At 40.8% G+C, this 14,641-nt stretch overlaps 1 protein-coding gene across 1 annotated transcript in view; it reads right to left on the bottom strand.

Annotated features, from left to right (window-relative positions):
- Nucleotides 1-14,641, bottom strand: part of ST8SIA1 (ST8 alpha-N-acetyl-neuraminide alpha-2,8-sialyltransferase 1) — a 138,376-nt gene that overhangs the window by 14,355 nt on the left and 109,380 nt on the right. The window lies entirely within an intron of this gene.

Genomic DNA, 14,641 nt, shown 5'->3' with positions numbered 1-14,641 from the left:
TTTCCTGGAAATCAATAATCTTCAGTGACATTTTTCTTTTTGCCCAAAATCCAACTTATTTTTTTGGGCATAGAAGTCTTTAAAAAAGACCCAAGCTTCATTCTGAACAAGTGATACTAAGAAATATTTAGATATGAATGCTGGTTTTATAAAACTTCCAAGACAATTGTTTTTAATTTTGCCTTTATTGCGACTTATATTTGTGCCAGGTTATGTGGCCATAGCAGTTCATTCTCATTCTGGAACTGAGAGAAATCTCAAAGAATGCATTTATTACAAACTAATAAAATAGAAAGTCAACGAATTGTTTTTTGTATGTGGCACCACAAAAATTTAGTAACGTGCACCAAATGATATGCAGAGCTGACATTTAACATGGTGCAGGTTACACGTTGAATAGGTTTAAAATCTGTTGATATTTGCAGTGTGTAAGTTAAAGCAGAGACCATTTAGCAACTAGGAAGAGGGCAATAAATAGGTACGGATTATTTCTCTACTATGATAGTCTTCTCATCTCTCATCAGGTTAAATTCATTGCATCATTGTTAAATCACTAATAACTATTTACTGATGTCTATTTTATCCCTGACTTTGGCCCTATATATTACTCTGAAAATAGTATTTTATCAAGACTATAACCTTTCCATGTCATATACTTCTGGATAGGCTAAGATGAATGAGGTACCTGGCAGGAAATCCTAGATCATTTACACAGGACAAAACCAGCAACAAAATAGTCCTGATGTTTGACACAAAACAAATCACATATTCTGAATATGCAGCATTGGATCCAGCTGATCTAGAGGCCAGTCACAGGTAAAATCCAATACCTAAACCACAAACCTATTAAGTAACAGGAGTCACCTGTTTGTCCTAGGGAATGTATGGAGGATGCTTTTGCAAGAGAAAAGCACCACGATTTGCTCTTGAGAGTCTGCTTTCTTTTCAGAGTCCAAGCAACCTTCACAGCACCTGTATAATTCAGCATGCAGGCAAAGTCCTTGACTTTAAAGGCCACTGTACTTCTGCACAGTCCTCACATTCACTCCTTTCATATCAGCTAGGCTCCTCTCCCATACAAGATCCTTAATACTTTCTCAGTTCTTGAATGTTTTTCTTGTCCTCGTTCCGTTCTCTCTCTCATTTTCTTGCAGCTAAGGCACATGTATGTGTCATGACTGATTTCGTAGTCATATAGCAGAGGAGTCAGAACAGGCAAGTTGAGACAGCAGCACTGGATTTTCTTTCCTTTCTCTGCCACAGGCAGAGATAGGTAAGATAATATATTTTTCAAGAGGATATGAAGATATCAATTTTGGGTACAAACTTCTTGGAAACAAGAATAGCAAGAATCACATGCACAGTAAGATATACAGATTTGAGCATGATGTAATATGACCTGAACAAGCACGAGATAAAATTTCAGCTGAAACAACTGTCAACAAAAAATATAGCTATAGCAACATCGAAAGGTCTCATGAACATGTGTCAGCTTCACTGATGTCTTTGTTCTGGCAGAAAACGCAAAATATTCCAAGCAAGTTGAAAGCTTTTGTTGACATATTCAGAACACAATCTTTGGTCTTCTGATTTGCTACAAGTTTCTTTCAAAATTTCTTTCAAGTCTTTTTAGATAACATATACCAAAAAGACACTCAAAGAAAAGTCATCAGAATGGTGAAATAAACTATTCTGTTCAAACTGGAACCAATTTGAATTCCATGTGAACTGGAATTTGGTTTTAGGTATTTTGTTTCAAACTGACTTGGAATGAAAGCAAAGTGCATCCAGTGTTTCTTTTCGGGTTAGGAAAAGAAACACTGCTAATAGACTTTCAGTCCACAGGATTAGACTACAGATACTCTGAAGCAAAAACTGTAAAATGAGCCAAGTCTGGTTGTACTAACTGTTTTGCTCTACAGACCTGCTCCTACTGCACCATGGTATTTGCTAATGTAGACAAAGCCACTGACATCCAAACAAGAAATTAATTCAGTTTGAATATAAAATATACAACAGTAAAAATCATTTCACTTAACTACATTTGGCATTTTTCTGTCTAGAAATAGCCAAGATACAGTTGTATGTAGAAGGTCAGCCAAGAGCAAAGTGCCCTGGCAGAATTTCATTGTCTCGTGGTACCTTCTTGCACAAGCCCTCTCACTCCATTACTATTAGACCTTAACTAAGTGTGCCCAAAACCAGTCTTTACAGTTTTCTTCTCCTAAAAATCCCTGGAGGAAGACAGCCTGTTGATCCTGTACCTGATTATCAGGCATAGGAACTGGGACTCTTTAGCCCATACTATCAAAGTTGTTCCATTTTGATCAGAACAGTCACTAAGGGAGGCAAAAATTTCTCGCTTAATACTTGCAACATTCGCCCAGGAGAGAAGAGCCTCAGTATCCAAACCCTGTTCTAATGACTGTCTAATGGTTTAAAAAGCCAGAATAAGATCAGCAGCAGACTTTCAGAGCATCTCTCACCCAGTAGTTTGGGGTATCCACTGGGAGATGTGGGTTCAAACTTCTTTTCATAGAAAGGGGAACCTGAACTCACAGCTCCCACTGCCTTGACGGGATGGGGGTCTTTACCTATCGAATGAGGGGAAAACAGAGGCAGCTCCTCCTCTGTCAGTTCAGGAAGCCAGTTTCACCATGTTCTCTCCCTCTTACAGCTAATTAACACATTTCACTTCATATGGCAAATAGGCGTGTTTATTCTAAAACTGCATTTTTCAGCAAATTTACTCTTCACAGAAAAGCATTACATAGTTCTAGGAGGAATACATTAAAAATGCTCAGATGTGGTCACAGAGGGACAGGGACTGTCTCTAAATATTCATGTGCTATCATTGCCACATCACATTTACATTTCATTTAGATGAATCCCCCAAAATGCCTTAAAAGTATGAAGGAGCACATGGCACTGCTACGGTAATGCTGCATAGGAAGGACTTCATGCAGAAGGTATAGCATTTGTCATGTTATTGCAAACTGTCCTTCAGAAACATCACTTCCTGGAAACCAGTGCCTTATTCATATGATCTGGATCACAGCGTTGTTAGGCTTCATGCCCAGTTCGACAGATGGGCATTATACAGGTGGCCAGGAGCCCATGTAGAAGCATAAAACATGCTGATTACAGCTGGTCTGATGGCCTGAAACAGCCAAAAAGCTGCTGCCCATCCTGTGCTCCTCATGAGGTGAGATATTAGAAGCAAATGACATTTTCTGTTCTCCGTTTGTAAAAACAGGAACACCCTGGTCAGCTTTCTGACTTTTCACAGGCTGGTTAGAGGCTGAGAAGCCTGGGAATAAACACTACCCAACAGCAAGTTTTCTAGAAATCATACTTGAAGCTCACACTTGAAGTGTATTTTTTTTTTAACTCCTAATTCAGACAGTGAGCCCCGTAGGCAAAACCATTCCAGTTGTAGCTTTGGGAGGGACAACCCTTCCTAGGAGACAGCGAGGACACTGCTCCATGCCTGACAGAGAGACCAGGAGGCCTTTTCCTCAGCAGCTGATCAGCTCAGTAGCACTTGCATAAGTGTGAGGACATTGTTTCTTCCTGCTTGTCCTAGCATAAAGGTTGCTACCTTGGTACAGTCTTTGGGTCCAGATGGGCACCAAAGCCCTCCCTCCTGGCGATCCTTGCATGACCTGCTTTGAATAAGGAGCAGCTGGCTCCTAGTTAGTGCTTGCCTCAACCTTACATGTCCCTTATGAACTTTCTGGTACTCTCAATAGCACAGCAGCTCGGTGGTTCCTCCCCACTCATGGGGCTTCAAAAGAAACCCATCAAATTATCTAGCCCCTCATGAGTATGCCTCAGACCAAATGCTCTGTCCGCCCCATTCTGAGCAAGAAACAGCCAAACTGTTTTCAGAATCATCCTTGGACCTTCTGCAGTCAAGCTCATAAAAACAAGTGCATATGGTGGGCTCTTGGCATGTAGATAAAACTGGAGCTGGAATCTCCCAAGCCCCGAGCAGCTCCTGAAAACTACAAGAGGTGTTCAATAATTTGCAGTAATGTATCCCAGCACCCAGAGAGCAGCCCAGAGAGGCTACAAAGACTCAGAACACTGGCAAAAGCAAATCACAGCTTGTTCTGGCCGGGCATTTTGCTTCCACTACACTCACTAATGGACAGTGAGCGAATAACACCATCAGCAATGTATTTTTCCTGTCAGGTCCCATACGACAGATCAACTTCAAAAGCACAGTCTTCAATGGGCACATGTAGGCACAACTGCACAGATATCAGGGAAATAAAATCCTTTATACCAGCTGTAGAGTTCTCTGAAATGCCATACTCCTCCACTTTTTCAGAGAGAATTATGCGTTCAAGAGAAAACTGCCAGAGACAGTACGTTGTCATGACAGTACAATCAAAGCCATAAGAGCATTAAGTGCTTTGGGTTTTGTTTTTAATCTGTCTTTAATGTTCTTATTGATGCTCTCTAGCAAATATTTGGGATAGAACTGCTCTCTGCTACTAAGAGGTGACTTCCAGTAACCGCAAAGAACTTACTGCAGTGATATTGAGCTAACCCACTCGCAGCTAATAACGGCAGCTTTTTCTTGCATCTCAGTTTCTCTTTGATCTCCCTAGAGAGTCACTGTCTCATGCTTATGAAGATATCCTAGTCACTTGCTGTGTTGGCATCTGCAAAGTCACAAGTTCAGCGTTCTGGATTAATTGCAAGATGACTTACTGCAAGAAGAAAGATTGAATAATGAGGATAACAGCTCAGATGCCAGAGAAATAGTGTATTATTTCAAAATTAAGACAAGTATAGCTCGGGGAATAAAGCACAAGGCATACAAAGACTTATGTATTTGTCTGTATGGCAAAGGATAACTTTACAAAAATTATCTAGATAATTTGATGTCAGCATTAGCCAAGAATGATTTAGCAATTTGCTGCAGCTGTTGGAATCGCCTTACAGCTGGAGTCACAACTAGTCGGCTTGCAACCACACACCTGAAACTTCAATGCTGTGACAGGAGTTTTACTGCACTGACTCTTCAGACCGTGCCTTTAGCTAGTGATACCATTCTTAATCATTCATATGACACACTTCTTGATTATGTGCCCCTTTGGGGCTTGTTCATCCACTGCTATTATAATACAGACTGTGTCTGAATTAATGGCACGCTAGCTTCCATGCACTTGTTTCTCCGAATAGGCACTTTTGGCATGCATTAGGAGCAAGGTAGACTATTCTACTTGCCCACAGAAGGAGCCAGAAATGAGCGCTTCATGTACTATAAATTCACACCCTTTCTTGTTTTGTCTCAACTTCCAAGTTATAAGCAAGCCATTGTTTACTTAGCTTGAGGAAACTTATCTTACTTAAGAGTCAGTTATAATCTCATTAAGAGTCTATGGCAAAACCAACTCCGATTTCACTGGGAGTATGCTCAGAGCCTCGAGCAAAAAATATTCAGGCATGCAATACACTTCAGAGTAATTTGAAAAGGTATGAAGTAGCATCATCTACCACAAAGACAACTCAGAGAGATCACTAAAATTACAGATGCCAAACATTCTCCATGCATGTAGCAGTCTTCCATTGCTGTCGCAGGCTTTGTCTGATCTCACTTGAAACCATTTCGGCATGAGGAATTCTCCCATGTACTGCAAGAACTCATAGCACTGGTGGAGTGACACAATCCTCATCTTTTCCTTTCTCTTTAGTCACCTGCCTCCTCTTCACCTGACTGCCCTTTATGGACCCAAAGAAAACAGATCTTCCATTCAGCCTCTCAGGGAACGTGCTCCTCCTTCGCAGGGTACAGCCATCTCCAGAGTAATCTGTAGCTCTTCTCTTCTGCACAACTCCCAGCCTGCTGAGACCCCTCACTGCCTCCTCTTTCTCTTGTTGACAGAGGCTTCCAACCTCAAACAACTTGTGCTTTCTTCTAGTTTCTGGTCACAAAGATTAAAGACAGACAAATTAGCCTGATTCTCCTTCTATACACCTTGTCAACGGCTTTTTCCAGGTCAAAGATTGTGTTCACTCCCACCGCCAGCTCCAAAGACCCAAAAGCAAAGAAGCACTCTCCTTCCACAGTGACTGCAGACTACAACATCTTTCTCTGTTTCTTAATTACATGCTGTCCTTACCAAATGACCTTCAGAATAACTTAATGCACTTAGAAAGTGCTGTTAAACACTGCAGAGGTAAGCTCCAGTCCCCATGAAAAGACAGGCTCCCTTTATGACTGAACTCAGTATTAATTAGGTTTTTTTAACCTCCACCCATTACTGCTCTTACGCTGTCCCCCTGGGAATGCTATATATAGTGCCAAGGGAAAGCTGACTCCACTTTTCAATGGAACACAGAGCTATCCTATACAGATCCGTAGTGATCTGAAAGCAATGACACATTAAAATCAGTGTTCACTGGTATTTTGGGACCATGCCTCTCTGCCAACTCTAATTAGAATGTGTTTTTAATAGCTACTATTTCCAAAAGCAGCAGAGCTAAACATCAATCCTTTCTGGTATCTGACAGCTTGAATCTCAGCTTTCACAAGATGAGCTGTTCATCTTCGTTTGACTCTTTGAAGACTGCGGCTGCTACAGTCACACAGAAGTGGAAGTAATATGAAAGCACAGGCAGAACAGCTTGGTGGTAAGCTACTTGTGTTGTCAAAATGCCTAGTATTTTTAAACCTTCTCAATGCCACCACAGCACTTGCAGCTCAAAGTTTGGAGGATGGTAAGATAGCTAACCAGTGAAGTTAGCTAGAAAAAAAGTCACAGAACTAAGTCTGATATCTTTATCATTTAATTTCACTGTCTGTATGCCAGAGTACTTATTGGGCCTTTGAGAAGAAACCTAATCAGATCACACTTTTCTCTCAGGTTTTAATGGGAAACAGAACTGCCGCAAAAAGTCAAATCCTATACTAAAGTCATTTCTACTATTCCTCCCTTAAGTTACATAGGAATAAATTTGGCCTGTTTATTTTTGTTTCATCTTCATATGATTCCAAAAAGATTTTAGGATTACCCAGTAAAAATACTGAAAATACAAAACTTCACGAGATTAACTTCATGATTAACACACATGTTCTCTGAGACTGTTTACCGTGTCATTGGGATAGCAACAAAACAGGAAAAGACTGTCAGGGACTTTCAAAAGACGCTGCCATTTTTGCCTTTGAAGTCGTCCTCTCCCAGGGAAATAACAGTGCAGCATTTCCTGCACTTCTCGGTCTTCCACGCACATACTGTTCAGATGCAGCACTGGTAAATTGTGAGGTCTCAGGAGATCACTGCCTGCAATAGCACTGCAGCAAACACAAAAGCTAATAAAATTATGCTTTCCTCTCTGTTCAAGCTGACCTTAAAACTTCAAATGTTTTGTAACCTAAATATAAAATGTACCAAATGTTTAAAACCATGAAAGACCTATTCATAGCTAAGAACACTTTCTGGCTGGTATACTTAACGGTATACTAAGCCTTTTCAGTTCTCACTTTAACATTGTGACCTCCTTAAGCATTTCAGCAATTTGCAAATGTCAGTGAAGGTGACATTCAGCTACATCCTCTCTTCAACCTCTTAGAGCTCTTTCCAAAGAGAATTGAATGGGGAGAGAAAAACAGCAATGTTTGAACTGAAGGTGTTTTCTTTTTAAAGATGCTATGTGCTATAAAGTGTGTAAACTGAAGAGAAATTATGTAGAACAGTAGATCCTTTGACAGGCATTATCACATCAACTCTAAGCAGGACAGGCTGTTTTTTTTTTCAAGTGAGCACCTAAAAAATGTTTTTGTTTGTTTGTTTTTTAATACAGTATATAGACCACTGGTGGTCTCTGAGATCATGGCACATGGCCTGCACCTGCATTGTAGATCCATTTTAAACAATGTAGTCATCTAAAAGCTTGATAATAAAAACAGTTGTTCAGAGTCCACAGGAATATGGAGGGAATCTACAAAATTTAAAATAGGATAAAATAAATTCACATGACACGAAAACATGCAATAGGAGATCCCCATATTTTCTGTATTAGCAGCTCCCTCTGGGTAACCTCATCCTGTTTTGTATCTGTAGGATAATACGCATAACTAGTAGCCACTAGTTATAACCAGAATATATAACCAGTTATAAATATATCCAGAAGAGGTGATAAACTGCCCTGGGGCTGTTAGGTCAGTGGAGCTCAGACATAAAGCTAAAAAAATAGAAAAAGAGAGAAGCAAACTTTGGCAATTCAATGGAAAAGGAAGTCCCTCCCAGGCAGTCCTTGGCATGAGAGTCCATGCCATCATTCAGATCCCTGGAAATGAGCCAGGAGAATTCAAATCAGTCCAAGGAGCTGCAGTTACACCTTGACTTCAGCTATAGACCGCTGAAGTTTTGATGAGTTTTCAAAATGTCCCTTCCGCAGAAGAAGTCTTAACTCTCCTCTAATATCAATTTACAGCAATATTTCTCAGGTCTCCTGCTGCTGTTTAACTATGCTTCCTCTAGAACTGTTGGCAGATGCTTTCTCAAGGCTTTCAACGGACAGTATTTGAAATGGGTTAAGTTGCTGTACACCAGATCTTCAGAAGAGCCTACCACCCATTCGTGCAACTCATACACAGGCACCCAGGGAAGAGTAAGAACTCTAAGCAAGTAGATTTGAACTCTTTCCACGCAGAAATATTTAAAGTTCAGAGGATTTCCTTTGCCTGTTTAGTAACCCCAGTTAATCTTACTTCCAAATATTTGTCTACTCTCTTAACCTCTGCATCCTTCTAACCAGTTATTTTACTATGACACTCCAGTACCTTTCCTCGTATGTCATGACTGCCTTGATCCCTTTCCCTCTTTCAAAAGCCTTTTGGAAATACAAATAGACTTTACCAACTGGATATAGATCATCCTTTTCCATGTGCTTGTTGATCTGTTCAGAGAACTCCAAAAGATTTAAAAGGACAAATTTCTTTTGGAGTCAATCATGTTGACTCTTCACAAGAGCACATATTTATCCAAGTGTTCACTATATTTTATATATATAATATATTATACTATATACAGCCTCTACCAATTTGACCATTATGCATATCAGGCTTAAAGGCCTAACATACCCTTGAACTATTCTGAAGCATTGGTACCTTATTTGGTACCCTCCAGAGTTCAAGTACAAAAGCAGTTTTAAATGAGGAGACGCACAGGACTGTTTTTTCAGAACTGGGTGAACACCATCCAGTCCTGCTAATACGTTCATGTCCAGCCTATCTATTTGTACCCTAAACTCTCTAATAGCTACTTCATTTAAAGCCTGCTAAGTCTCCCCATTCACATAGGCAATCTTCCCCGTTTCCTCCACAGTGTACATAGATGCAAATAATTCATATAGCTTTTCTGCAACGGCCGTGTCTTCTCCGAGTACTTCTTTTACACCTTATCACATTATGACAGGTGCGGGGTTTTTTTTGGCTCTTTTTTTGGCTCATGCTGTTGCATTAGGTTTTCATTTTAGCACTAGGTTTTAATTTAGCATTTAGCATTAGGTTTTAATTTTTTTAGTTAGCCGTTTCCAAAGCTCTTTTTCAGCTTACTGCATGTTTTTTATGCAATATTTAATCAGCCAGAGTTTATAATAACTTCAGTTTCATTTGCCTGGAGACAACTTCAACTTTTTGAAGGACGCTTCTCTGTTTCCAGTAATCTCCCTTTTCTTTGCCCTTTAGCGATTGTCAGCTTCCTTTTACCTTTTCTTCAGGCTTTTTTGATACGTGTACCTCCTAGCACTGTGCTTAGGAGTATGGTACCCTTAGGAGATTCCACTACTTGCAGCAGATCTTTCAGATTTATTTTCCAAGGTATATGGTGTTTAATGCTGAGAATGCTGTTTAAGCTTCTTTTCAACATGATTAAACTGCTAAGCTTTCTCCTCAAGTGTTAGTACAGCATGTACTCATTTTAAATTGCTATAGCTAGAATACTCTCCACAAAAAAAGCAAAGTAGGGATAGCAGAAACATGCCGGAGCTTTTGCTAATCTCTTAAACTGTTTTGGTACTTGCAAGAGTAGTAGAGCTCTTTCATCTTTTTTCCCCTCATTAACTTAGTTCTAAGGACATACAGTTTAAAAGAAGTAAAAAAAAAAAAATTAAGGTGACAGGAAATAAACACTATTTGTTAGAATTCAAGCATATTCCTCAAAGATGGTCAGTGAATGCTTTACAGTGCACTGGCTGAGCAAAGTAGAACAAAAAACTCAACTGACCATTTCACTTAGTTTCCAAATGCCAGAGAAGGGTCAATATTACTAGATCATACTCAAGCAGCTTTTAAAATGTAGTTGGTGTTCTTCCTGTGCCACACATTTAAAAGTGCTATGCCTCTTATTTTTAATAACACACTGTAACACAAAGGTTGTCCCACTGTCTCATATTCTTCAATACCAGGCAAGAAAATCTTTCTGCCTTTTCTTCAATGACTCAAGGAACAGTCAATGAACAGCCAGAACAGGATGGAGCTTGACTCCAGAGAACCCCATTGCCAGGATATTCAGCTGGGCAATGCAATTTCAGATTTCAGCAATGAGCTAGAAAGGCATTCAGCTAAAGCTAATTTTACTTGACATAAAATATTCATTAAATCAGAAGGGAACACAAAAAGAGAGCAACCATTTAAACTGGTAGTGGGGTCACCTAACCTTCAGACTCTGCCTGCTTAGTTCTACAAATTCAACAGATGACACCGATATCACCAGCCCAGGTTACCCCTTTGATTAGGACTGCCTCCTACTAGATGAGAAATAGAGGTTTAAATCTTCTCAAAGACAAAAGGGAACTAACTTGGACCTACCAGAGCTTCAATAACTGAGCTGACCACTCGCCTCTGCTTTTGGCAGTTTTCTGAACCAAGCTCCGTGCTGTTTAGCTGAAACAATCTGATGTTGTAAATGGTTTGGGGACAACTATATTATCTGAAAGTTACAATCAGCAAAAACATCCATCCATCCCTGGCTTCATTTATTTTTATTTGACTCAAGTCTTTGCATTATTCCCTTCATGAAGGTACCAAAGGCCTGCTGCAATAAGAGTTAGACTGAAGTGACCCATGTAATATCATATGGATTAGGTAGGAGATGGTAAGTGCTTTTCTGAAAAGTGCTTGAAACAATGGTCCAACTATAAATCACTTTTTGTACTCCTTTCAGCTATCTTTTCTCCCAGAAATTCAAACAGCATCAGTTTTACAGGTGCTCACATACCAAGATCAAGGAAAACGAGTTCCTATCTTCTACAGAATCAAGATCTATTTCAGATCCAGACAGCGCAAAGAATAAGCTGCTTTTCTTTAATGCTTAGAGTAATTAACATTGAATTACAGTAGCAACTCTCTCAAAGGACTTCTGACATTAACGTTAATACTAAATGACTTTCGCATGCTTTATGCTATTACAATAAACACCAAAGATGTGAACAAAGAGTAAGCCATTATTTTAAACTATTACTGAATGATCAAAGAGGAATAAAAGCTATCCATTAGTGGTTTGTCTTCCTAAAGAAGCAATAAACACATTATGTGAAAAAAAGCTGCTACCATGAAGGTGCTTATCTTTGTCTGGACGTGAAACTCACTTTCTAGTTGAGGACTGAGCCATGTGGCCGAAGGGTATTCTAGAGTAAGAAGGAAGGTACAGTATGATGTCTACAGAACAACTCAGACAGAGGAAATCAAAATGCCCTGAGGGCATCCATTTGATAAAGCTAAAGCATTTTCCAGATAAGGCCAAATCCTAGGTTTGAAAGTAGCTGTAAACGTTGATGCTGTCAGCAGCTTTGAAGAACGCCAGGTTAGCCGTGAATCACACAGGACAAAAAGCAGCCGCTGCTGTAATCCCATCCTGAGAACACTGCAGAAGCAGTGACACTTCCAGAAGGTCTTCCAATGCTGAGAGGATCATTCAGAGACCAGCTACTTTCACTGCTAGAGCCTGCATCTTTAGCAGCACAGTGCACATATCCCCCCCGCCACCTAATCTAACAGTAAGATTAACGGAATTTAGTCTTTTTGTTTTACAGACACAGGCCAGCATACGTCAAAGAGTGATGCTGCAACACTTGGGAACTATTGCTGAAATTCACTTTATCCAGATAATGATTTGGAAAACAAATACACTTTTCAACAAGCAACACATTTTTATCTGAATTTGCCTCAAGGCCAACTCTCTGTTCTCTGATTGCTACTGCTCCATTAAGCTACGGTGCACATTCGTGAAGACTTACAGCTGCTTTGCTTTCCAAACCACCTTCCATGCTCCAGCAAATCTAGCCCCTTGACTGTAATACCAACAAGTCCTCCTCAGGCTGGTACTGCTAGTTCGGAAAATCAGACCTTTTCTTCCCCCTCCCCCACTTGCATTTTTAATTTCAAAAAGAACACCCTGAGGAATGTTACCATTTAAAAGATTTCTCTGTTTTGAAAAATACTTCATAATGAAGTAGAAACATGATCGTTACAGTCCTGTTTTGATATTTTAAATGGACATAGTTCCCCTTATTTCAATGGATTTACACAAATTTTTATCAGATGAGTATATAGCTCCGTCTTGATTTATGAGACCCCATATACCAGATATTTAAAGTTTGAGAAACCACCAGCACACTGTATTATTTGAGAAGCACACTGTAAACATACAACTAAAGACAATGATATTATCTAGATTCAGAAGAGCATAGAGGCAATTGATTCAGTATAATCATTTGCATTCCTGAACCTGAGATGTTTAACGTACCAGAAGTCATGAGAGATGGCAGCAATTGTGCCAGAGCACGAAGTGAGAAAAAATAAGAAAGCGCACTGCAAAACTGCCCTGACAGAAAATCTCACGTATTCTGTCCCAGCAGCTGTACCCAGTTCCATTCCCTGCTTAATGCAACTACGACTGCAGAGTCAAGTGCATAAACAATGAGTGGATACTAGTTTGCCTAATGAATTTCCATTCAGAAAGCCAGGTGGCAAAATCAGTTCAGTCAATATATGCCAGCCAGTCCTCTGGCTTGTTTTTCTTAATACCTTTCCCTGCAGTCTCAGGTGCCAAAGCAGCGCACAGGGCAGACGTCTGACCTAGTTCTGCTACAATATCCCACAGGACTCTCCGGACAGCACAGCGGTGGTTTCTTTTCAGAGACAATCTACCTTCAAGTGCTTGCATACCACTCCTTTGTAGGTAGTAACATAAACAGATTTCCCCAATGGACAGGGGAACTAAGACACACCTAGTGCGCTGGAAGGGATCATCTAGACTTTGTTCCTGCTGTGTTTGGGCCAGCGATCTGCTGTAGGCTTTCTGGCAGAGCTGAGACTCCAGAAAGCAACACAAGGAGGAGCCACGAGGACACAAAGTGAAGAGTGTGTTGGCAAACTGGCAATGGGTGTCCAGCTGCCAGCGCTGTAAGAGATGCCTACTTCAGAAGCCTCCTCAGAAGCTTTCATGAGCCCTGACATGTTGCCCAGTGGTCTGTAACCAATATAAAACCTGAAATAAAAAATCAAAAGCTACAACTGCCAGATGCTACGGAAAAAGCAGGAGAAATCAGGGACATCAGCGGCATCCTTGTGTCTCTAAACTTAGATGATATTTGCTATATAGAACTCACAGGCGATCTTAAAAAGCAGCCTGTTGTTTGTACTATATAGGAGGATAAACAAGCAAAACCTCTGAGCAAACCTACAGTTCCCACTAATCTGACATAGAGAAAAAACTTCTTGGTGAACCCAGATGCAGAGATCAGTTTTCTCACACCTTCTTTAATCTAAACATTCTTCCTGGTTCAGGACATCCAAGCTCCAGTTCTCAGCTCCCCGCCGAAACGTTTCCAAACTCAGCAGTCTCAGTTTACAAGACTTTATGCATACTTTTTGTTTGCTTCAGCTCTGTACCACTTAGTGCCCGTTTGGTTCAGACCTGCACAAACTGAGACATTCAAAGCCGAATGGAGAGGAAACTGCCTGTCTTGGCTGTCCAAGCCTTGTTTGAAAAACTCAGGTACCTGCAAGAGCACCAGGAACGTGTGCAAGCATCCATTTTCATGACAACAGTTTTGTTCGGCTGTACCTAACAGCTGTTGGGGAAATAGTGCTGTAATACAGTGAAATTCACTGTCTCTGTTAAAGGCCCCAGAAAGCAAGTAAAACGCTGGCTTCCTGATCGTTCACACCGTTTAATTGCGTGAGCTCACCCACTGGCTCTGCTTCAGACGCTTCAGCTAGTTCTCTCCAAGGCAAACACGCTAACAACACTCAAACAATGTGCTTGTGCAAGCCGGTCTGTGCTGCCTGGCATTGGGGCCGGGGATTGGGCCCTGGCCCTCTTTGATTTACTGATGTAGACATAGCTGCTGGCCAGCAGATAAGGGAAGTACATCAGCGCAACGCAACAGAGGTGAAGAACAACCCGCGTTTTGGCGCTGTCACAAGCCACGTCTGCGACTGCAGCGGGGAGTCTATGGCAGCACAGGCAGGGCATCCGAGGACCTGTCCTTATACCTGGTTTTACTGGCCAGGAACAAGCAACGGGGATTTCGGTGATGCCTATACAAGCCAGTACGGGATCGTACTCGACGACTTAAAGCCAAGCCCTGACCCCTTCACTGCTGCGATGCGCACACC

Source organism: Struthio camelus, chromosome 1 (genome assembly GCF_040807025.1).
Source record: "Struthio camelus isolate bStrCam1 chromosome 1, bStrCam1.hap1, whole genome shotgun sequence".
Classification (NCBI taxonomy): domain Eukaryota; kingdom Metazoa; phylum Chordata; class Aves; order Struthioniformes; family Struthionidae; genus Struthio; species Struthio camelus.
Note: the sequence above shows the minus strand (reverse complement) of the source record. Positions and strands in the feature narration are given on the sequence as shown.